Source organism: Bombus huntii, unplaced genomic scaffold (genome assembly GCF_024542735.1).
Source record: "Bombus huntii isolate Logan2020A unplaced genomic scaffold, iyBomHunt1.1 ctg00000113.1, whole genome shotgun sequence".
Classification (NCBI taxonomy): domain Eukaryota; kingdom Metazoa; phylum Arthropoda; class Insecta; order Hymenoptera; family Apidae; genus Bombus; species Bombus huntii.
In genome coordinates this window covers 130,131-150,575 of record NW_026099365.1, presented here as the reverse complement: position 1 = coordinate 150,575, position 20,445 = coordinate 130,131, and the positions used below count along the sequence as shown (strand labels likewise).

Here is a 20,445-nt window from a genome sequence, read left to right as displayed (position 1 = left end):
ATGTACGGGTCTCTTGCCTGCGACAGAATTTTGTTATGTGTAGTATGCGGGGCAGAAAAGCACTTTTGCCATTAATATGAACTAGAAGATTGCAGAAAAATTGTAAACATTTTCCAAATTTTATTAATTTCATTTCATTTCTTAAAGTCTACAAAACTGTTAATCAACATTAAGCAAATATACAAAATCTTGACGTACAGAATAGTGGAGCGAATATTAGAAACGATACTACTAAATCTACAAGCTAAAATGTACTATACAAATTTTCTTTAAAATATAAGACATGCAAAGTATATATTTCTGAAATTAAAAAATATCGGATCAAACACTCTTCGAACATACTTCGAACGCTCATTATTACGTATATTACCAAACCAATGCATACAATATAATATATAAACTAAGCCAACGAAAGGCGCAGAGACTGGAGAACATGGGGTCCCCGAGCGTGCAGTACGCTTCAGCATCGTTGCGAACACCAACTCCCTCCGCTTGTCCCAATGCCATCTCGAACGGTGAGACTGCAAACAGAAAATATCCATATATACATCAAGATAGTAATGCAATTTCTATTCTTGCAGCACCGACGTAATACGCGGTGCTCCGTAATCGCTCGAGATTCCATATAGTTGTTGAAATTTCTACGCATGTGGTAGATAAAACGTTGCGAGAAATCCTCTTGTCACAGTTAGGTCTTCCAAACCTGATCGCTTGCATTTTTCCCGCTACTTCAGCGTTGCAACGTTATTTTTATTTCTGCCAACTTAGACACGACATCGTCTGAACTGCCCAATTCAGGACACGATGGCTCCTCCCGGGGATTCTGTTGAGACGATCCCGGATTTTCCGTGTCCTCACCATTGTAGAGCTCATAATTTGTATAATTTACCTTCTTCTTCAAGCATTGTTTTTTAAATTTCTGCCATTTTGAAGCTGCTGATAATCGCCGGATGCGTAAATCATTTTTAGCTTTGGAAAGAGCGCACGTCAGCATTGCTTCAATCCGTAAATCGCGTCTGCGCTTTCGGCGACACTTTGATCTTTTGCGGCGAACTTCGTCAATCCAAGTTAGTAACCGTTCAGTTTCTGGCTTGTCGGCGTTAGTTTTCGAAAGTCCCTTCTTTGTCCTCGCCATGCTTTCTCAATTATTTCACCTAATTATTGAGTAAGTAAAAAGTATACCAACCTGTATCCGGCTCCTGTTTGTTGTAGAACAATACAGAAGAGATTCACACAACTGCACACAAAGGATTTGAAACCACCGAGCAAAACACCCTCCTCACAGCACAGTCGTAAGATGACTAAGGGAAGTCTACGCTGCGCGTCTGAAGTCCGCTGTCTATACCCCCTCCTCTGTCTTTATGACGTAGTCTTACGCGCGAAAATGGAAACTAGTTCCGTGTAAAATCTTACGTTGGCCTTACATTCTCAGAAATTTTGAAAAATTCTTTAATCCAATTAATTTTTAAATATATGTGCGACAATTTTAATGCTAAATTTTATATATTTTGTACATTATATTAAAATTCTTCATTTACAGGAAATAATCAATAGCGTATGAAGGTGTACTGCACGTATTATTTGGCACGTACATTAATGTTGATGCAAGAATAATTATTCCAATGATTTTAGGTTACACACATAATAGATAAAGTAGGCTGTAGACTATGAAATTCGTATGAAATAAGCAGAGAATAGTAACTAAATAAATGTATATGTATATCGAACATAAATCTTGTAAAAATAATATATTAAATTACATTCAAATCAAATATATAAACAAGATCTGTTGACTTTTAATTATTTTTTTGAAGCACTAGTATCAAATAAAATTGCGTCATATAAAAATGTCATCCCGAAACACAGTTTAACGTGATACAATTGTATTACTTTAATTTAAGCAGAAAATATCTAATCATATTTAACAATTTTGAAAAACATACCTCTACTAAACTATCATTATCTTTTCCTATACCATCGGCAAGGCCCTGAACAGCAAGCAGTTCAGCGGTTGTTAAATAACTAGCCAATTGTTCTCGAACTACATTTACTTCTCCCTGATACATAAAATCAACCAATGCAGCCTAATCATCGAATTTTACATTATTATTATATATTATAACAGGATGCTGACATGGATTTTCGTAAAATAGAATAAGTATCATTTACAAAATATATGTTAACAGTAACAAATTATTAAATTCTTAATTTCACTTTACCTTAAATAAATCTCTAAAATATGTACTACATGCAGATAATAGCAGTTTGTCTGCTCTTATTCCTTTTTCCTTCGCAGCTTAAATTTACATCAACGAGATCTTCTTCGGTTCTCAGCGTATCAAAAGCACAAGTAATATGTTTTAAGTAATTATTCCACCTAAGAGAAAACTGTTTAATCCGTAAAACAATTATATTAAATTTGCAATTTTCAATCTGAAAAACATTTGACTTCAATGAGTATATTTTGATTTTTACCTGCCGGAAAACTGATGGAACAAAAATTTGTTACAACTATCATGTACTTATGTAATTAAAACAAGACAAAGCTTTTATAAATATAAAAATTGTCATAAATATTTTGACGCAACGCATTTGAACATTTTATGACTCATTGTATTAACACCACATTATTTCTTTTTTTGCGAGTATAATAAAAGCAATAATATTTAAACAATACATACTTGTTTAGATGCCTTTCGCAATATGACTTTCCCATAGAGCAGGTGGCTTATTACAAAATTCACGTCATAAATGTAATTTTCTTCAACTTCCAAAGCAAAAGTTATAAGTGTCCACCCAGGAATACCCAACATTTTGAAACACTTAAATAATACAAATTTCATATTTGGGTATTACATATTTCTAACAATTGAACACTACCATGCTTACCATGCTTTCATTAGCATGCTTAAAATGACTTTATATTGAAATTATTTGTATGGTATGCCCATTTCCTTATCACCCTTTATTTTTCTTTCTCCTTCTGCAGAAGAGTTAAGACTATTTGTATCCTCCCTATATTTGTCTATTATACATCCTACATACTTTCGCAAATAACAAAAAATAGCAAGGTCAGATATAGCTTCAATGTATACGGTCATCACAATGAAATGTGAATTACCTTCGGCAGATCTAAAATATTAAACGTGAAACGATGATCTTAATTTGGAATAGATTATAGATACACAATCTGTTCGTTTTTTCCTTTCTTAGCAATGATCTGTTCCATTGTCAAACAAGTATTTCACTCCGTAGCCGGATGAAATGCAAATTTATATCGTATTATGCTTATCATTATACTGCAAGTACTTTGAATCACTGAAATTGCAGAACCATTTCCTGTTATTGAATGCAAAACATACAGCACGAACACGTTTTCCATTATCAAAAAACGCCATACAAATGTCTCATCCATTGTATTAAAGTGATAAGAGATAGACACAGCACCAAGCCTGCAGCTTATAATACAACAATTTGCACCAGTTTCTCAATTTTCCCCAATTATATTCAATGTTTACAATAATTATCCTTCATATAAAATTGTTACCTTTATCCAATGCATACCACCTCTCTCCCCCTCTTTAAAAATATGACCTTTTTCAACTTAATGTCTCCCAAAAACGGATTTAGCAGAAAGTATACGACATATATAACGATCCAATTAGAAACTACCAGAGCATGTGTATTTTAAGCGGATCTTTAAACGTCGATTAAACGCGTTCTCTATCCAATCCTGGCTGAAACATAATTACTCGCACCCCCAGTAACCCACCTCTAAGTCATTCCAATCAACGTACCATGCAAACACGAATCCAACGCGTTCCAGGAATACAAACAACTGCCTGTAGCTGTCTAGCTGTACGCGACGAGTATAATTATTTCGGGTACTCCTCCAGTACAAAACAGACACCCAAACGACATTATTTCAACACAAAAATATTTAAAACAATAGTTATAAAAGCATGATACTTAATACCGCGCTTGACATCAGGTATAATAAAAATAAATTTCTTCAAAAAAATTTCAAGTTAAATCTTAAGCTTGTGTAATTATATCAAACTTGTTCAATTGACAATGAGCAATTTCCATCGTGTTTTGACAACTGACTCATCGCTGATGTATTTCCTCGGAATCGAAAAAGGAATGTGCATAATTTTGTCCTCCGTCAACACTCAAAATATTATCTGCATGCTATACTCAGGGATTCAATTTTATATTACGTTGCCTCATGTTCCATCACTGCTTTCCTACTATCAGTCACTTGAACGGTAATATAAACCAGTCTTTTATTTCCTATACTATTCCGCATACCATTTATCAGGAACAATACATTTTATTTGTTAATCTAACTAGATGCGAAGTTCCTCATTTGTCCTAATATCAATCAATGAATAAGTGAATTGAAATCTGTGAAAATAATGTAAAATCGGAAAATAAGGATAGAAATCTTTTCCCGATTACTTACAATTTATTAATATTAAATTGAATATACAAATATAAATTGGACAGGAAACGATATTTATTTAACGGAAACTAAATGCAATACTCGCATCTATATCAAATAACTTTACAGTTATTTGACCACTCTCGTCACAACGAATCTAACACACACACACTCTCTCTCTCTCTGACAACTCTATCAATTCTCACGACTCTACTCTTCGACGACTCGATACCTCTAACGACTCTACTCTTCGACGACTCAATTAGCTCTGATTCTCGCAACACGCACACTTTTCGACTCGCCTTGCGTAGCGAAACCGTCCTTCTTCTAACGTTGTCTATTGTTTCCCTCATACCTATGTAAGAACTACCAACTACGTGCCTTTATTCACGTAGGCACTCTTGCATGTAAACGAAGTACAGAAACGCGACGTACACGGTTTCTCTATTTTCAACTGATTTCTAATTCGAATTACTTTACGATATTACAATAAGTATCTAGTAATACGACTTCCGAACCTACGTAATTATTGCAATGATTGTTAAATTTCAAAGCAATTTCCTATCCATGTTAAACATATTACGTATATGTGCGTGTCTATTATTTCGATTAGTTGCTCTACTTGCGGTAGTTCGCCATTCTGGACCATCTAGACTCAACAAAGATGCATTCAATTTACTCCATACCTCAAAAAGCTCTGTAGCGGCATAAGAGTTAGAATTTGCTTCAAACCATGTTGTTGTTTTGCTTCGGAATATCGAGAGGAATTGTAAGGAATTATAAACTCCGGGGAAAACAATGGTGCCGCTACGTGTAACCGTAAAACAAGACGAATTTGTATCTTTTGACCTTCTTCTGACGATTATGACTAAACGAACGTGATCGCAAACGATTCAGTATAAACTGTGACTAAACGTCTGTATAGATATCGTTTCGCGACAAGATCTGTTTTAAATACACTAACGAGTACACATATTGGTAGTCTCATTATTCGATCCCCTACAGCTCTTATTAAGGAAGATAGAGGCCTGTGACATTATTCAGCTTGGCCAACATTGAACAGGGCATATTGATAAGCCAGAGTAACTAACATACAACCTTTTTTTTTTTTTTTTTTTTTTTACGTGGAGAAATCCTCATGGACACTCCGCTGTTGCAGTAATTGCGTAACAGCAGAGTAGTGTCGGACTCTTACCGACTAAAACTCCACGATGACCACCCGACGCGTATGACAGAGGTGCTCCAGGATTCTCTTATGAATTAACTTCAGTTGCACCCCCTTCACGCGTTCTCTAGTTCTAGCCAGTCCTAATATTTCCTGACTATTGAATTGGCGTTAGGGGGGGCCATTACCCCTAGCGCTGTCTCTCCTTATTGATATTCACCGGAGGCTTGTCTTGTGTGCTTCGACAACTCCCATACAACCTGGTGGTACAAGCTATGAAAAAACTTTCCCGGACATGAGAAAACACATTTGCCCAGATAACGTACGAAAGGTATTAGAGCCCACCAAATAAGATTTGCTACAATTAGCTGTAGTTCGTCACAATAAGCCTATGAGTATCGCGCGTCAGACGATTTTCGAATTAGTTGATGCTTGGATGTTCAAGATACGGAAGTGTGGAGAGATGAGACGTTTATGTACAACTTGATCATGGTGCAACCCATTCGTCAGCCAGAAAACTTCATGCACGATTTTCTAAAAAGAAACACATTTCCCCCCTTCCTTATGCCGTACCAATCCTCTCTCGTCGCTCCTTATCTCATACACAGACAGGCCAAATAATGTTGCCGATGACGGCCAACAGCCTGGGTACATGTACGGGTCTCTTGCCTGCGACAGAATTTTGTTATGTGTAGTATGCGGGGCAGAAAAGCACTTTTGCCATTAATATGAACTAGAAGATTGCAGAAAAATTGTAAACATTTTCCAAATTTTATTAATTTCATTTCATTTCTTAAAGTCTACAAAACTGTTAATCAACATTAAGCAAATATACAAAATCTTGACGTACAGAATAATGGAGCGAATATTAGAAACGATACTACTAAATCTACAAGCTAAAATGTACTATACAAATTTTCTTTAAAATATAAGACATGCAAAGTATATATTTCTGAAATTAAAAAATATCGGATCAAACACTCTTCGAACATACTTCGAACGCTCATTATTACGTATATTACCAAACCAATGCATACAATATAATATATAAACTAAGCCAACGAAAGGCGCAGAGACTGGAGAACATGGGGTCCCCGAGCGTGCAGTACGCTTCAGCATCGTTGCGAACACCAACTCCCTCCGCTTGTCCCAATGCCATCTCGAACGGTGAGACTGCAACCAGAAAATATCCATATATACATCAAGATAGTAATGCAATTTCTATTCTTGCAGCACCGACGTAATACGCGGTGCTCCGTAATCGCTCGAGATTCCATATAGTTGTTGAAATTTCTACGCATTTGGTAGATAAAACGTTGCGAGAAATCCTCTTGTCACAGTTAGGTCTTCCAAACCTGATCGCTTGCATTTTTCCCGCTACTTCAGCGTTGCAACGTTACTTTTATTTCTGCCAACTTAGACACGACATCGTCTGAACTGCCCAATTCAGGACACGATGGCTCCTCCCGGGGATTCTGTTGAGACGATCCCGGATTTTCCGTGTCCTCACCATTGTAGAGCTCATAATTTGTATAATTTACCTTCTTCTTCAAGCATTGTTTTTTAAATTTCTGCCATTTTGAAGCTGCTGATAATCGCCGGATGCGTAAATCATTTTTAGCTTTGGAAAGAGCGCACGTCAGCATTGCTTCAATCCGTAAATCGCGTCTGCGCTTTCGGCGACACTTTGATCTTTTGCGGCGAACTTCGTCAATCCAAGTTAGTAACCGTTCAGTTTCTGGCTTGTCGGCGTTAGTTTTCGAAAGTCCCTTCTTTGTCCTCGCCATGCTTTCTCAATTATTTCACCTAATTATTGAGTAAGTAAAAAGTATACCAACCTGTATCCGGCTCCTGTTTGTTGTAGAACAATACAGAAGAGATTCACACAACTGCACACAAAGGATTTGAAACCACCGAGCAAAACACCCTCCTCACAGCACAGTCGTAAGATGACTAAGGGAAGTCTACGCTGCGCGTCTGAAGTCCGCTGTCTATACCCCCTCCTCTGTCTTTATGACGTAGTCTTACGCGCGAAAATGGAAACTAGTTCCGTGTAAAATCTTACGTTGGCCTTACATTCTCAGAAATTTTGAAAAATTCTTTAATCCAATTAATTTTTAGATATATGTGCGACAATTTTAATGCTAAATTTTATATATTTTGTACATTATATTAAAATTCTTCATTTACAGGAAGTAATCAATAGCGTATGAAGGTGTACTGCACGTATTATTTGGCACGTACATTAATGTTGATGCAAGAATAATTATTCCAATGATTTTAGGTTACACACATAATAGATAAAGTAGGCTGTAGACTATGAAATTCGTATGAAATAAGCAGAGAATAGTAACTAAATAAATGTATATGTATATCGAACATAAATCTTGTAAAAATAATATATTAAATTACATTCAAATCAAATATATAAACAAGATCTGTTGACTTTTAATTATTTTTTTGAAGCACTAGTATCAAATAAAATTGCGTCATATAAAAATGTCATCCCGAAACACAGTTTAACGTGATACAATTGTATTACTTTAATTTAAGCAGAAAATATCTAATCATATTTAACAATTTTGAAAAACATACCTCTACTAAACTATCATTATCTTTTCCTATACCATCGGCAAGGCCCTGAACAGCAAGCAGTTCAGCGGTTGTTAAATAACTAGCCAATTGTTCTCGAACTACATTTACTTCTCCCTGATACATAAAATCAACCAATGCAGCCTAATCATCGAATTTTACATTATTATTATATATTATAACAGGATGCTGACATGGATTTTCGTAAAATAGAATAAGTATCATTTACAAAATATATGTTAACAGTAACAAATTATTAAATTCTTAATTTCACTTTACCTTAAATAAATCTCTAAAATATGTACTACATGCAGATAATAGCAGTTTGTCTGCTCTTATTCCTTTTTCCTTCGCAGCTTAAATTTACATCAACGAGATCTTCTTCGGTTCTCAGCGTATCAAAAGCACAAGTAATATGTTTTAAGTAATTATTCCACCTAAGAGAAAACTGTTTAATCCGTAAAACAATTATATTAAATTTGCAATTTTCAATCTGAAAAACATTTGACTTCAATGAGTATATTTTGATTTTTACCTGCCGGAAAACTGATGGAACAAAAATTTGTTACAACTATCATGTACTTATGTAATTAAAACAAGACAAAGCTTTTATAAATATAAAAATTGTCATAAATATTTTGACGCAACGCATTTGAACATTTTATGACTCATTGTATTAACACCACATTATTTCTTTTTTTGCGAGTATAATAAAAGCAATAATATTTAAACAATACATACTTGTTTAGATGCCTTTCGCAATATGACTTTCCCATAGAGCAGGTGGCTTATTACAAAATTCACGTCATAAATGTAATTTTCTTCAACTTCCAAAGCAAAAGTTATAAGTGTCCACCCAGGAATACCCAACATTTTGAAACACTTAAATAATACAAATTTCATATTTGGGTATTACATATTTCTAACAATTGAACACTACCATGCTTACCATGCTTTCATTAGCATGCTTAAAATGACTTTATATTGAAATTATTTGTATGGTATGCCCATTTCCTTATCACCCTTTATTTTTCTTTCTCCTTCTGCAGAAGAGTTAAGACTATTTGTATCCTCCCTATATTTGTCTATTATACATCCTACATACTTTCGCAAATAACAAAAAATAGCAAGGTCAGATATAGCTTCAATGTATACGGTCATCACAATGAAATGTGAATTACCTTCGGCAGATCTAAAATATTAAACGTGAAACGATGATCTTAATTTGGAATAGATTATAGATACACAATCTGTTCGTTTTTTCCTTTCTTAGCAATGATCTGTTCCATTGTCAAACAAGTATTTCACTCCGTAGCCGGATGAAATGCAAATTTATATCGTATTATGCTTATCATTATACTGCAAGTACTTTGAATCACTGAAATTGCAGAACCATTTCCTGTTATTGAATGCAAAACATACAGCACGAACACGTTTTCCATTATCAAAAAACGCCATACAAATGTCTCATCCATTGTATTAAAGTGATAAGAGATAGACACAGCACCAAGCCTGCAGCTTATAATACAACAATTTGCACCAGTTTCTCAATTTTCCCCAATTATATTCAATGTTTACAATAATTATCCTTCATATAAAATTGTTACCTTTATCCAGTGCATACCACCTCTCTCCCCCTCTTTAAAAATATGACCTTTTTCAACTTAATGTCTCCCAAAAACGGATTTAGCAGAAAGTATACGACATATATAACGATCCAATTAGAAACTACCAGAGCATGTGTATTTTAAGCGGATCTTTAAACGTCGATTAAACGCGTTCTCTATCCAATCCTGGCTGAAACATAATTACTCGCACCCCCAGTAACCCACCTCTAAGTCATTCCAATCAACGTACCATGCAAACACGAATCCAACGCGTTCCAGGAATACAAACAACTGCCTGTAGCTGTTTAGCTGTACGCGACGAGTATAATTATTTCGGGTACCCCTCCAGTACAAAACAGACACCCAAACGACATTATTTCAACACAAAAATATTTAAAACAATAGTTATAAAAGCATGATACTTAATACCGCGCTTGACATCAGGTATAATAAAAATAAATTTCTTCAAAAAAATTTCAAGTTAAATCTTAAGCTTGTGTAATTATATCAAACTTGTTCAATTGACAATGAGCAATTTCCATCGTGTTTTGACAACTGACTCATCGCTGATGTATTTCCTCGGAATCGAAAAAGGAATGTGCATAATTTTGTCCTCCGTCAACACTCAAAATATTATCTGCATGCTATACTCAGGGATTCAATTTTATATTACGTTGCCTCATGTTCCATCACTGCTTTCCTACTATCAGTCACTTGAACGGTAATATAAACCAGTCTTTTATTTCCTATACTATTCCGCATACCATTTATCAGGAACAATACATTTTATTTGTTAATCTAACTAGATGCGAAGTTCCTCATTTGTCCTAATATCAATCAATGAATAAGTGAATTGAAATCTGTGAAAATAATGTAAAATCGGAAAATAAGGATAGAAATCTTTTCCCGATTACTTACAATTTATTAATATTAAATTGAATATACAAATATAAATTGGACAGGAAACGACATTTATTTAACGGAAACTAAATGCAATACTCGTATCTATATCAAATAACTTTACAGTTATTTGACCACTCTCGTCACAACGAATCTAACACACACACACTCTCTCTCTCTCTAACAACTCTATCAATTCTCACGACTCTACTCTTCGACGACTCGATACCTCTAACGACTCTACTCTTCGACGACTCAATTAGCTCTGATTCTCGCAACACGCACACTTTTCGACTCGCCTTGCGTAGCGAAACCGTCCTTCTTCTAACGTTGTCTATTGTTTCCCTCATACCTATGTAAGAACTACCAACTACGTGCCTTTATTCACGTAGGCACTCTTGCATGTAAACGAAGTACAGAAACACGACGTACACGGTTTCTCTATTTTCAACTGATTTCTAATTCGAATTACTTTATGATATTACAATAAGTATCTAGTAATACGACTTCCGAACCTACGTAATTATTGCAATGATTGTTAAATTTCAAAGCAATTTCCTATCCATGTTAAACATATTACGTATATGTGCGTGTCTATTATTTCGATTAGTTGCTCTACTTGCGGTAGTTCGCCATTCTGGACCATCTAGACTCAACAAAGATGCATTCAATTTACTCCATACCTCAAAAAGCTCTGTAGCGGCATAAGAGTTAGAATTTGCTTCAAACCATGTTGTTGTTTTGCTTCGGAATATCGAGAGGAATTGTAAGGAATTATAAACTCCGGGGAAAACAATGGTGCCGCTACGTGTAACCGTAAAACAAGACGAATTTGTATCTTTTGACCTTCTTCTGACGATTATGACTAAACGAACGTGATCGCAAACGATTCAGTATAAACTGTGACTAAACGTCTGTATAGATATCGTTTCGCGTCAAAATCTGTTTTAAATACACTAACGAGTACACATATTGGTAGTCTCATTATTCGATCCCCTACAGCTCTTATTAAGGAAGATAGAGGCCTGTGACATTATTCAGCTTGGCCAACATTGAACAGGGCATATTGATAAGCCAGAGTAACTAACATACAACCTTTTTTTTTTTTTTTTTTTTTTTTTTTACGTGGAGAAATCCTCATGGACACTCCGCTGTTGCAGTAATTGCGTAACAGCAGAGTAGTGTCGGACTCTTACCGACTAAAACTCCACGATGACCACCCGACGCGTATGACAGAGGTGCTCCAGGATTCTCTTATGAATTAACTTCAGTTGCACCCCCTTCACGCGTTCTCTAGTTCTAGCCAGTCCTAATATTTCCTGACTATTGAATTGGCGTTAGGGGGGGCCATTACCCCTAGCGCTGTCTCTCCTTATTGATATTCACCGGAGGCTTGTCTTGTGTGCTTCGACAACTCCCATACAACCTGGTGGTACAAGCTATGAAAAAACTTTCCCGGACATGAGAAAACACATTTGCCCAGATAACGTACGAAAGGTATTAGAGCCCACCAAATAAGATTTGCTACAATTAGCTGTAGTTCGTCACAATACGCCTATGAGTATCGCGCGTCAGACGATTTTCGAATTAGTTGATGCTTGGATGTTCAAGATACGGAAGTGTAGAGAGATGAGACGTTTATGTACAACTTGATCATGGTGCAACCCATTCGTCAGCCAGAAAACTTCATGCACGATTTTCTAAAAAGAAACACATTTCCCCCCTTCCTTATGCCGTACCAATCCTCTCTCGTCGCTCCTTATCTCATACACAGACAGGCCAAATAATGTTGCCGATGACGGCCAACAGCCTGGGTACATGTACGGGTCTCTTGCCTGCGACAGAATTTTGTTATGTGTAGTATGCGGGGCAGAAAAGCACTTTTGCCATTAATATGAACTAGAAGATTGCAGAAAAATTGTAAACATTTTCCAAATTTTATTAATTTCATTTCATTTCTTAAAGTCTACAAAACTGTTAATCAACATTAAGCAAATATACAAAATCTTGACGTACAGAATAATGGAGCGAATATTAGAAACGATACTACTAAATCTACAAGCTAAAATGTACTATACAAATTTTCTTTAAAATATAAGACATGCAAAGTATATATTTCTGAAATTAAAAAATATCGGATCAAACACTCTTCGAACATACTTCGAACGCTCATTATTACGTATATTACCAAACCAATGCATACAATATAATATATAAACTAAGCCAACGAAAGGCGCAGAGACTGGAGAACATGGGGTCCCCGAGCGTGCAGTACGCTTCAGCATCGTTGCGAACACCAACTCCCTCCGCTTGTCCCAATGCCATCTCGAACGGTGAGACTGCAACCAGAAAATATCCATATATACATCAAGATAGTAATGCAATTTCTATTCTTGCAGCACCGACGTAATACGCGGTGCTCCGTAATCGCTCGAGATTCCATATAGTTGTTGAAATTTCTACGCATTTGGTAGATAAAACGTTGCGAGAAATCCTCTTGTCACAGTTAGGTCTTCCAAACCTGATCGCTTGCATTTTTCCCGCTACTTCAGCGTTGCAACGTTACTTTTATTTCTGCCAACTTAGACACGACATCGTCTGAACTGCCCAATTCAGGACACGATGGCTCCTCCCGGGGATTCTGTTGAGACGATCCCGGATTTTCCGTGTCCTCACCATTGTAGAGCTCATAATTTGTATAATTTACCTTCTTCTTCAAGCATTGTTTTTTAAATTTCTGCCATTTTGAAGCTGCTGATAATCGCCGGATGCGTAAATCATTTTTAGCTTTGGAAAGAGCGCACGTCAGCATTGCTTCAATCCGTAAATCGCGTCTGCGCTTTCGGCGACACTTTGATCTTTTGCGGCGAACTTCGTCAATCCAAGTTAGTAACCGTTCAGTTTCTGGCTTGTCGGCGTTAGTTTTCGAAAGTCCCTTCTTTGTCCTCGCCATGCTTTCTCAATTATTTCACCTAATTATTGAGTAAGTAAAAAGTATACCAACCTGTATCCGGCTCCTGTTTGTTGTAGAACAATACAGAAGAGATTCACACAACTGCACACAAAGGATTTGAAACCACCGAGCAAAACACCCTCCTCACAGCACAGTCGTAAGATGACTAAGGGAAGTCTACGCTGCGCGTCTGAAGTCCGCTGTCTATACCCCCTCCTCTGTCTTTATGACGTAGTCTTACGCGCGAAAATGGAAACTAGTTCCGTGTAAAATCTTACGTTGGCCTTACATTCTCAGAAATTTTGAAAAATTCTTTAATCCAATTAATTTTTAGATATATGTGCGACAATTTTAATGCTAAATTTTATATATTTTGTACATTATATTAAAATTCTTCATTTACAGGAAATAATCAATAGCGTATGAAGGTGTACTGCACGTATTATTTGGCACGTACATTAATGTTGATGCAAGAATAATTATTCCAATGATTTTAGGTTACACACATAATAGATAAAGTAGGCTGTAGACTATGAAATTCGTATGAAATAAGCAGAGAATAGTAACTAAATAAATGTATATGTATATCGAACATAAATCTTGTAAAAATAATATATTAAATTACATTCAAATCAAATATATAAACAAGATCTGTTGACTTTTAATTATTTTTTTGAAGCACTAGTATCAAATAAAATTGCGTCATATAAAAATGTCATCCCGAAACACAGTTTAACGTGATACAATTGTATTACTTTAATTTAAGCAGAAAATATCTAATCATATTTAACAATTTTGAAAAACATACCTCTACTAAACTATCATTATCTTTTCCTATACCATCGGCAAGGCCCTGAACAGCAAGCAGTTCAGCGGTTGTTAAATAACTAGCCAATTGTTCTCGAACTACATTTACTTCTCCCTGATACATAAAATCAACCAATGCAGCCTAATCATCGAATTTTACATTATTATTATATATTATAACAGGATGCTGACATGGATTTTCGTAAAATAGAATAAGTATCATTTACAAAATATATGTTAACAGTAACAAATTATTAAATTCTTAATTTCACTTTACCTTAAATAAATCTCTAAAATATGTACTACATGCAGATAATAGCAGTTTGTCTGCTCTTATTCCTTTTTCCTTCGCAGCTTAAATTTACATCAACGAGATCTTCTTCGGTTCTCAGCGTATCAAAAGCACAAGTAATATGTTTTAAGTAATTATTCCACCTAAGAGAAAACTGTTTAATCCGTAAAACAATTATATTAAATTTGCAATTTTCAATCTGAAAAACATTTGACTTCAATGAGTATATTTTGATTTTTACCTGCCGGAAAACTGATGGAACAAAAATTTGTTACAACTATCATGTACTTATGTAATTAAAACAAGACAAAGCTTTTATAAATATAAAAATTGTCATAAATATTTTGACGCAACGCATTTGAACATTTTATGACTCATTGTATTAACACCACATTATTTCTTTTTTTGCGAGTATAATAAAAGCAATAATATTTAAACAATACATACTTGTTTAGATGCCTTTCGCAATATGACTTTCCCATAGAGCAGGTGGCTTATTACAAAATTCACGTCATAAATGTAATTTTCTTCAACTTCCAAAGCAAAAGTTATAAGTGTCCACCCAGGAATACCCAACATTTTGAAACACTTAAATAATACAAATTTCATATTTGGGTATTACATATTTCTAACAATTGAACACTACCATGCTTACCATGCTTTCATTAGCATGCTTAAAATGACTTTATATTGAAATTATTTGTATGGTATGCCCATTTCCTTATCACCCTTTATTTTTCTTTCTCCTTCTGCAGAAGAGTTAAGACTATTTGTATCCTCCCTATATTTGTCTATTATACATCCTACATACTTTCGCAAATAACAAAAAATAGCAAGGTCAGATATAGCTTCAATGTATACGGTCATCACAATGAAATGTGAATTACCTTCGGCAGATCTAAAATATTAAACGTGAAACGATGATCTTAATTTGGAATAGATTATAGATACACAATCTGTTCGTTTTTTCCTTTCTTAGCAATGATCTGTTCCATTGTCAAACAAGTATTTCACTCCGTAGCCGGATGAAATGCAAATTTATATCGTATTATGCTTATCATTATACTGCAAGTACTTTGAATCACTGAAATTGCAGAACCATTTCCTGTTATTGAATGCAAAACATACAGCACGAACACGTTTTCCATTATCAAAAAACGCCATACAAATGTCTCATCCATTGTATTAAAGTGATAAGAGATAGACACAGCACCAAGCCTGCAGCTTATAATACAACAATTTGCACCAGTTTCTCAATTTTCCCCAATTATATTCAATGTTTACAATAATTATCCTTCATATAAAATTGTTACCTTTATCCAGTGCATACCACCTCTCTCCCCCTCTTTAAAAATATGACCTTTTTCAACTTAATGTCTCCCAAAAACGGATTTAGCAGAAAGTATACGACATATATAACGATCCAATTAGAAACTACCAGAGCATGTGTATTTTAAGCGGATCTTTAAACGTCGATTAAACGCGTTCTCTATCCAATCCTGGCTGAAACATAATTACTCGCACCCCCAGTAACCCACCTCTAAGTCATTCCAATCAACGTACCATGCAAACACGAATCCAACGCGTTCCAGGAATACAAACAACTGCCTGTAGCTGTTTAGCTGTACGCGACGAGTATAATTATTTCGGGTACTCCTCCAGTACAAAACAGACACCCAAACGACATTATTTCAACACAAAAATATTTAAAACAATAGTTATAAAAGCATGATACTTAATACCGCGCTTGACATCAGGTATAATAAAAATAAATTTCTTCAAAAAAATTTCAAGTTAAATCTTAAGCTTGTGTAATTATATCAAACTTGTTCAATTGACAATGAGCAATTTCCATCGTGTTTTGACAACTGACTCATCGCTGATGTATTTCCTCGGAATCGAAAAAGGAATGTGCATAATTTTGTCCTCCGTCAACACTCAAAATATTATCTGCATGCTATACTCAGGGATTCAATTTTATATTACGTTGCCTCATGTTCCATCACTGCTTTCCTACTATCAGTCACTTGAACGGTAATATAAACCAGTCTTTTATTTCCTATACTATTCCGCATAACATTTATCAGGAACAATACATTTTATTTGTTAATCTAACTAGATGCGAAGTTCCTCATTTGTCCTAATATCAATCAATGAATAAGTGAATTGAAATCTGTGAAAATAATGTAAAATCGGAAAATAAGGATAGAAATCTTTTCCCGATTACTTACAATTTATTAATATTAAATTGAATATACAAATATAAATTGGACAGGAAACGATATTTATTTAACGGAAACTAAATGCAATACTCGTATCTATATCAAATAACTTTACAGTTATTTGACCACTCTCGTCACAACGAATCTAACACACACACACTCTCTCTCTCTCTAACAACTCTATCAATTCTCACGACTCTACTCTTCGACGACTCGATACCTCTAACGACTCTACTCTTCGACGACTCAATTAGCTCTGATTCTCGCAACACGCACACTTTTCGACTCGCCTTGCGTAGCGAAACCGTCCTTCTTCTAACGTTGTCTATTGTTTCCCTCATACCTATGTAAGAACTACCAACTACGTGCCTTTATTCACGTAGGCACTCTTGCATGTAAACGAAGTACAGAAACACGACGTACACGGTTTCTCTATTTTCAACTGATTTCTAATTCGAATTACTTTACGATATTACAATAAGTATCTAGTAATACGACTTCCGAACCTACGTAATTATTGCAATGATTGTTAAATTTCAAAGCAATTTCCTATCCATGTTAAACATATTACGTATATGTGCGTGTCTATTATTTCGATTAGTTGCTCTACTTGCGGTAGTTCGCCATTCTGGACCATCTAGGCTCAACAAAGATGCATTCAATTTACTCCATACCTCAAAAAGCTCTGTAGCGGCATAAGAGTTAGAATTTGCTTCAAACCCTGTTGTTGTTTTGCTTCGGAATATCGAGAGGAATTGTAAGGAATTATAAACTCCGGGGAAAACAATGGTGCCACTACGTGTAACCGTAAAACAAGACGAATTTGTATCTTTTGACCTTCTTCTGACGATTATGACTAAACGAACGTGATCGCAAACGATTCAGTATAAACTGTGACTAAACGTCTGTATAGATATCGTTTCGCGACAAGATCTGTTTTAAATACACTAACGAGTACATATATTGGTAGTCTCATTATTCGATCCCCTACAGCTCTTATTAAGGAAGATAGAGGCCTGTGACATTATTCAGCTTGGCCAACATTGAACAGGGCATATTGATAAGCCAGAGTCACTAACATACAACCTTTTTTTTTTTTTTTTTTTTTTTACGTGGAGAAATCCTCATGGACACTCCGCTGTTGCAGTAATTGCGTAACAGCAGAGTAGTGTCGGACTCTTACCGACTAAAACTCCACGATGACCACCCGACGCGTATGACAGAGGTGCTCCAGGATTCTCTTATGACTTAACTTCAGTTGCACCCCCTTCACGCGTTCTCTAGTTCTAGCCAGTCCTAATATTTCCTGACTATTGAATTGGCGTTAGGGGGGGCCATTACCCCTAGCGCTGTCTCTCCTTATTGATATTCACCGGAGGCTTGTCTTGTGTGCTTCGACAACTCCCATACAACCTGGTGGTACAAGCTATGAAAAAACTTTCCCGGACATGAGAAAACACATTTGCCCAGATAACGTACGAAAGGTATTAGAGCCCACCAAATAAGATTTGCTACAATTAGCTGTAATTCGTCACAATAAGCCTATGAGTATCGCGCGTCAGACGATTTTCGAATTAGTTGATGCTTGGATGTTCAAGATACGGAAGTGTGGAGAGATGAGACGTTTATGTACAACTTGATCATGGTGCAACCCATTCGTCAGCCAGAAAACTTCATGCACGATTTTCTAAAAAGAAACACATTTCCCCCCTTCCTTATGCCGTACCAATCCTCTCTCGTCGCTCCTTATCTCATACACAGACAGGCCAAATAATGTTGCCGATGACGGCCAACAGCCTGGGTACATGTACGGGTCTCTTGCCTGCGACAGAATTTTGTTATGTGTAGTATGCGGGGCAGAAAAGCACTTTTGCCATTAATATGAACTAGAAGATTGCAGAAAAATTGTAAACATTTTCCAAATTTTATTAATTTCATTTCATTTCTTAAAGTCTACAAAACTGTTAATCAACATTAAGCAAATATACAAAATCTTGACGTACAGAATAGTGGAGCGAATATTAGAAACGATACTACTAAATCTACAAGCTAAAATGTACTATACAAATTTTCTTTAAAATATAAGACATGCAAAGTATATATTTCTGAAATTAAAAAATATCGGATCAAACACTCTTCGAACATACTTCGAACGCTCATTATTACGTATATTACCAAACCAATGCATACAATATAATATATAAACTAAGCCAACGAAAGGCGCAGAGACTGGAGAACATGGGGTCCCCGAGCGTGCAGTACGCTTCAGCATCGTTGCGAACACCAACTCCCTCCGCTTGTCCCAATGCCATCTCGAACGGTGAGACTGCAAACAGAAAATATCCATATATACATCAAGATAGTAATGCAATTTCTATTCTTGCAGCACCGACGTAATACGCGGTGCTCCGTAATCGCTCGAGATTCCATATAGTTGTTGAAATTTCTACGCATGTGGTAGATAAAACGTTGCGAGAAATCCTCTTGTCACAGTTAGGTCTTCCAAACCTGATCGCTTGCATTTTTCCCGCTACTTCAGCGTTGCAACGTTATTTTTATTTCTGCCAACTTAGACACGACATCGTCTGAACTGCCCAATTCAGGACACGATGGCTCCTCCCGGGGATTCTGTTGAGACGATCCCGGATTTTCCGTGTCCTCACCATTGTAGAGCTCATAATTTGTATAATTTACCTTCTTCTTCAAGCATTGTTTTTTAAATTTCTGCCATTTTGAAGCTGCTGATAATCGCCGGATGCGTAAATCATTTTTAGCTTTGGAAAGAGCGCACGTCAGCATTGCTTCAATCCGTAAATCGCGTCTGCGCTTTCGGCGACACTTTGATCTTTTGCGGCGAACTTCGTCAATCCAAGTTAGTAACCGTTCAGTTTCTGGCTTGTCGGCGTTAGTTTTCGAAAGTCCCTTCTTTGTCCTCGCCATGCTTTCTCAATTATTTCACCTAATTATTGAGTAAGTAAAAAGTATACCAACCTGTATCCGGCTCCTGTTTGTTGTAGAACAATACAGAAGAGATTCACACAACTGCACACAAAGGATTTGAAACCACCGAGCAAAACACCCTCCTCACAGCACAGTTGTAAGATGACTAAGGGAAGTCTACGCTGCGCGTCTGAAGTCCGCTGTCTATACCCCCTCCTCTGTCTTTATGACGTAGTCTTACGCGCGAAAATGGAAACTAGTTCCGTGTAAAATCTTACGTTGGCCTTACATTCTCAGAAATTTTGAAAAATTCTTTAATCCAATTAATTTTTAGATATATGTGCGACAATTTTAATGCTAAATTTTATATATTTTGTACATTATATTAAAATTCTTCATTTACAGGAAATAATCAATAGCGTATGAAGGTGTACTGCACGTATTATTTGGCACGTACATTAATGTTGATGCAAGAATAATTATTCCAATGATTTTAGGTTACACACATAATAGATAAAGTAGG

The 20,445-nt window shown here is 35.9% G+C and overlaps 1 long non-coding RNA gene across 5 annotated transcripts in view; it reads right to left on the bottom strand.

Moving 5' to 3' along the window:
* Positions 1-20,445, bottom strand: part of LOC126877045 (uncharacterized) — a 64,216-nt gene that overhangs the window by 20,605 nt on the left and 23,166 nt on the right. Inside the window, exon 1 of one of the 5 annotated variants that reach the window (XR_007694702.1) lies at positions 11,385-11,479. The exons of 3 other annotated variants lie outside the window; for them this stretch is intronic. This is a non-coding gene — a long non-coding RNA (uncharacterized LOC126877045). Of the gene's footprint in view, positions 1-5,123; positions 5,219-11,384; positions 11,480-20,445 lie in introns of those variants that run through there. One more of the 5 variants, XR_007694703.1, reaches the window with a different exon arrangement.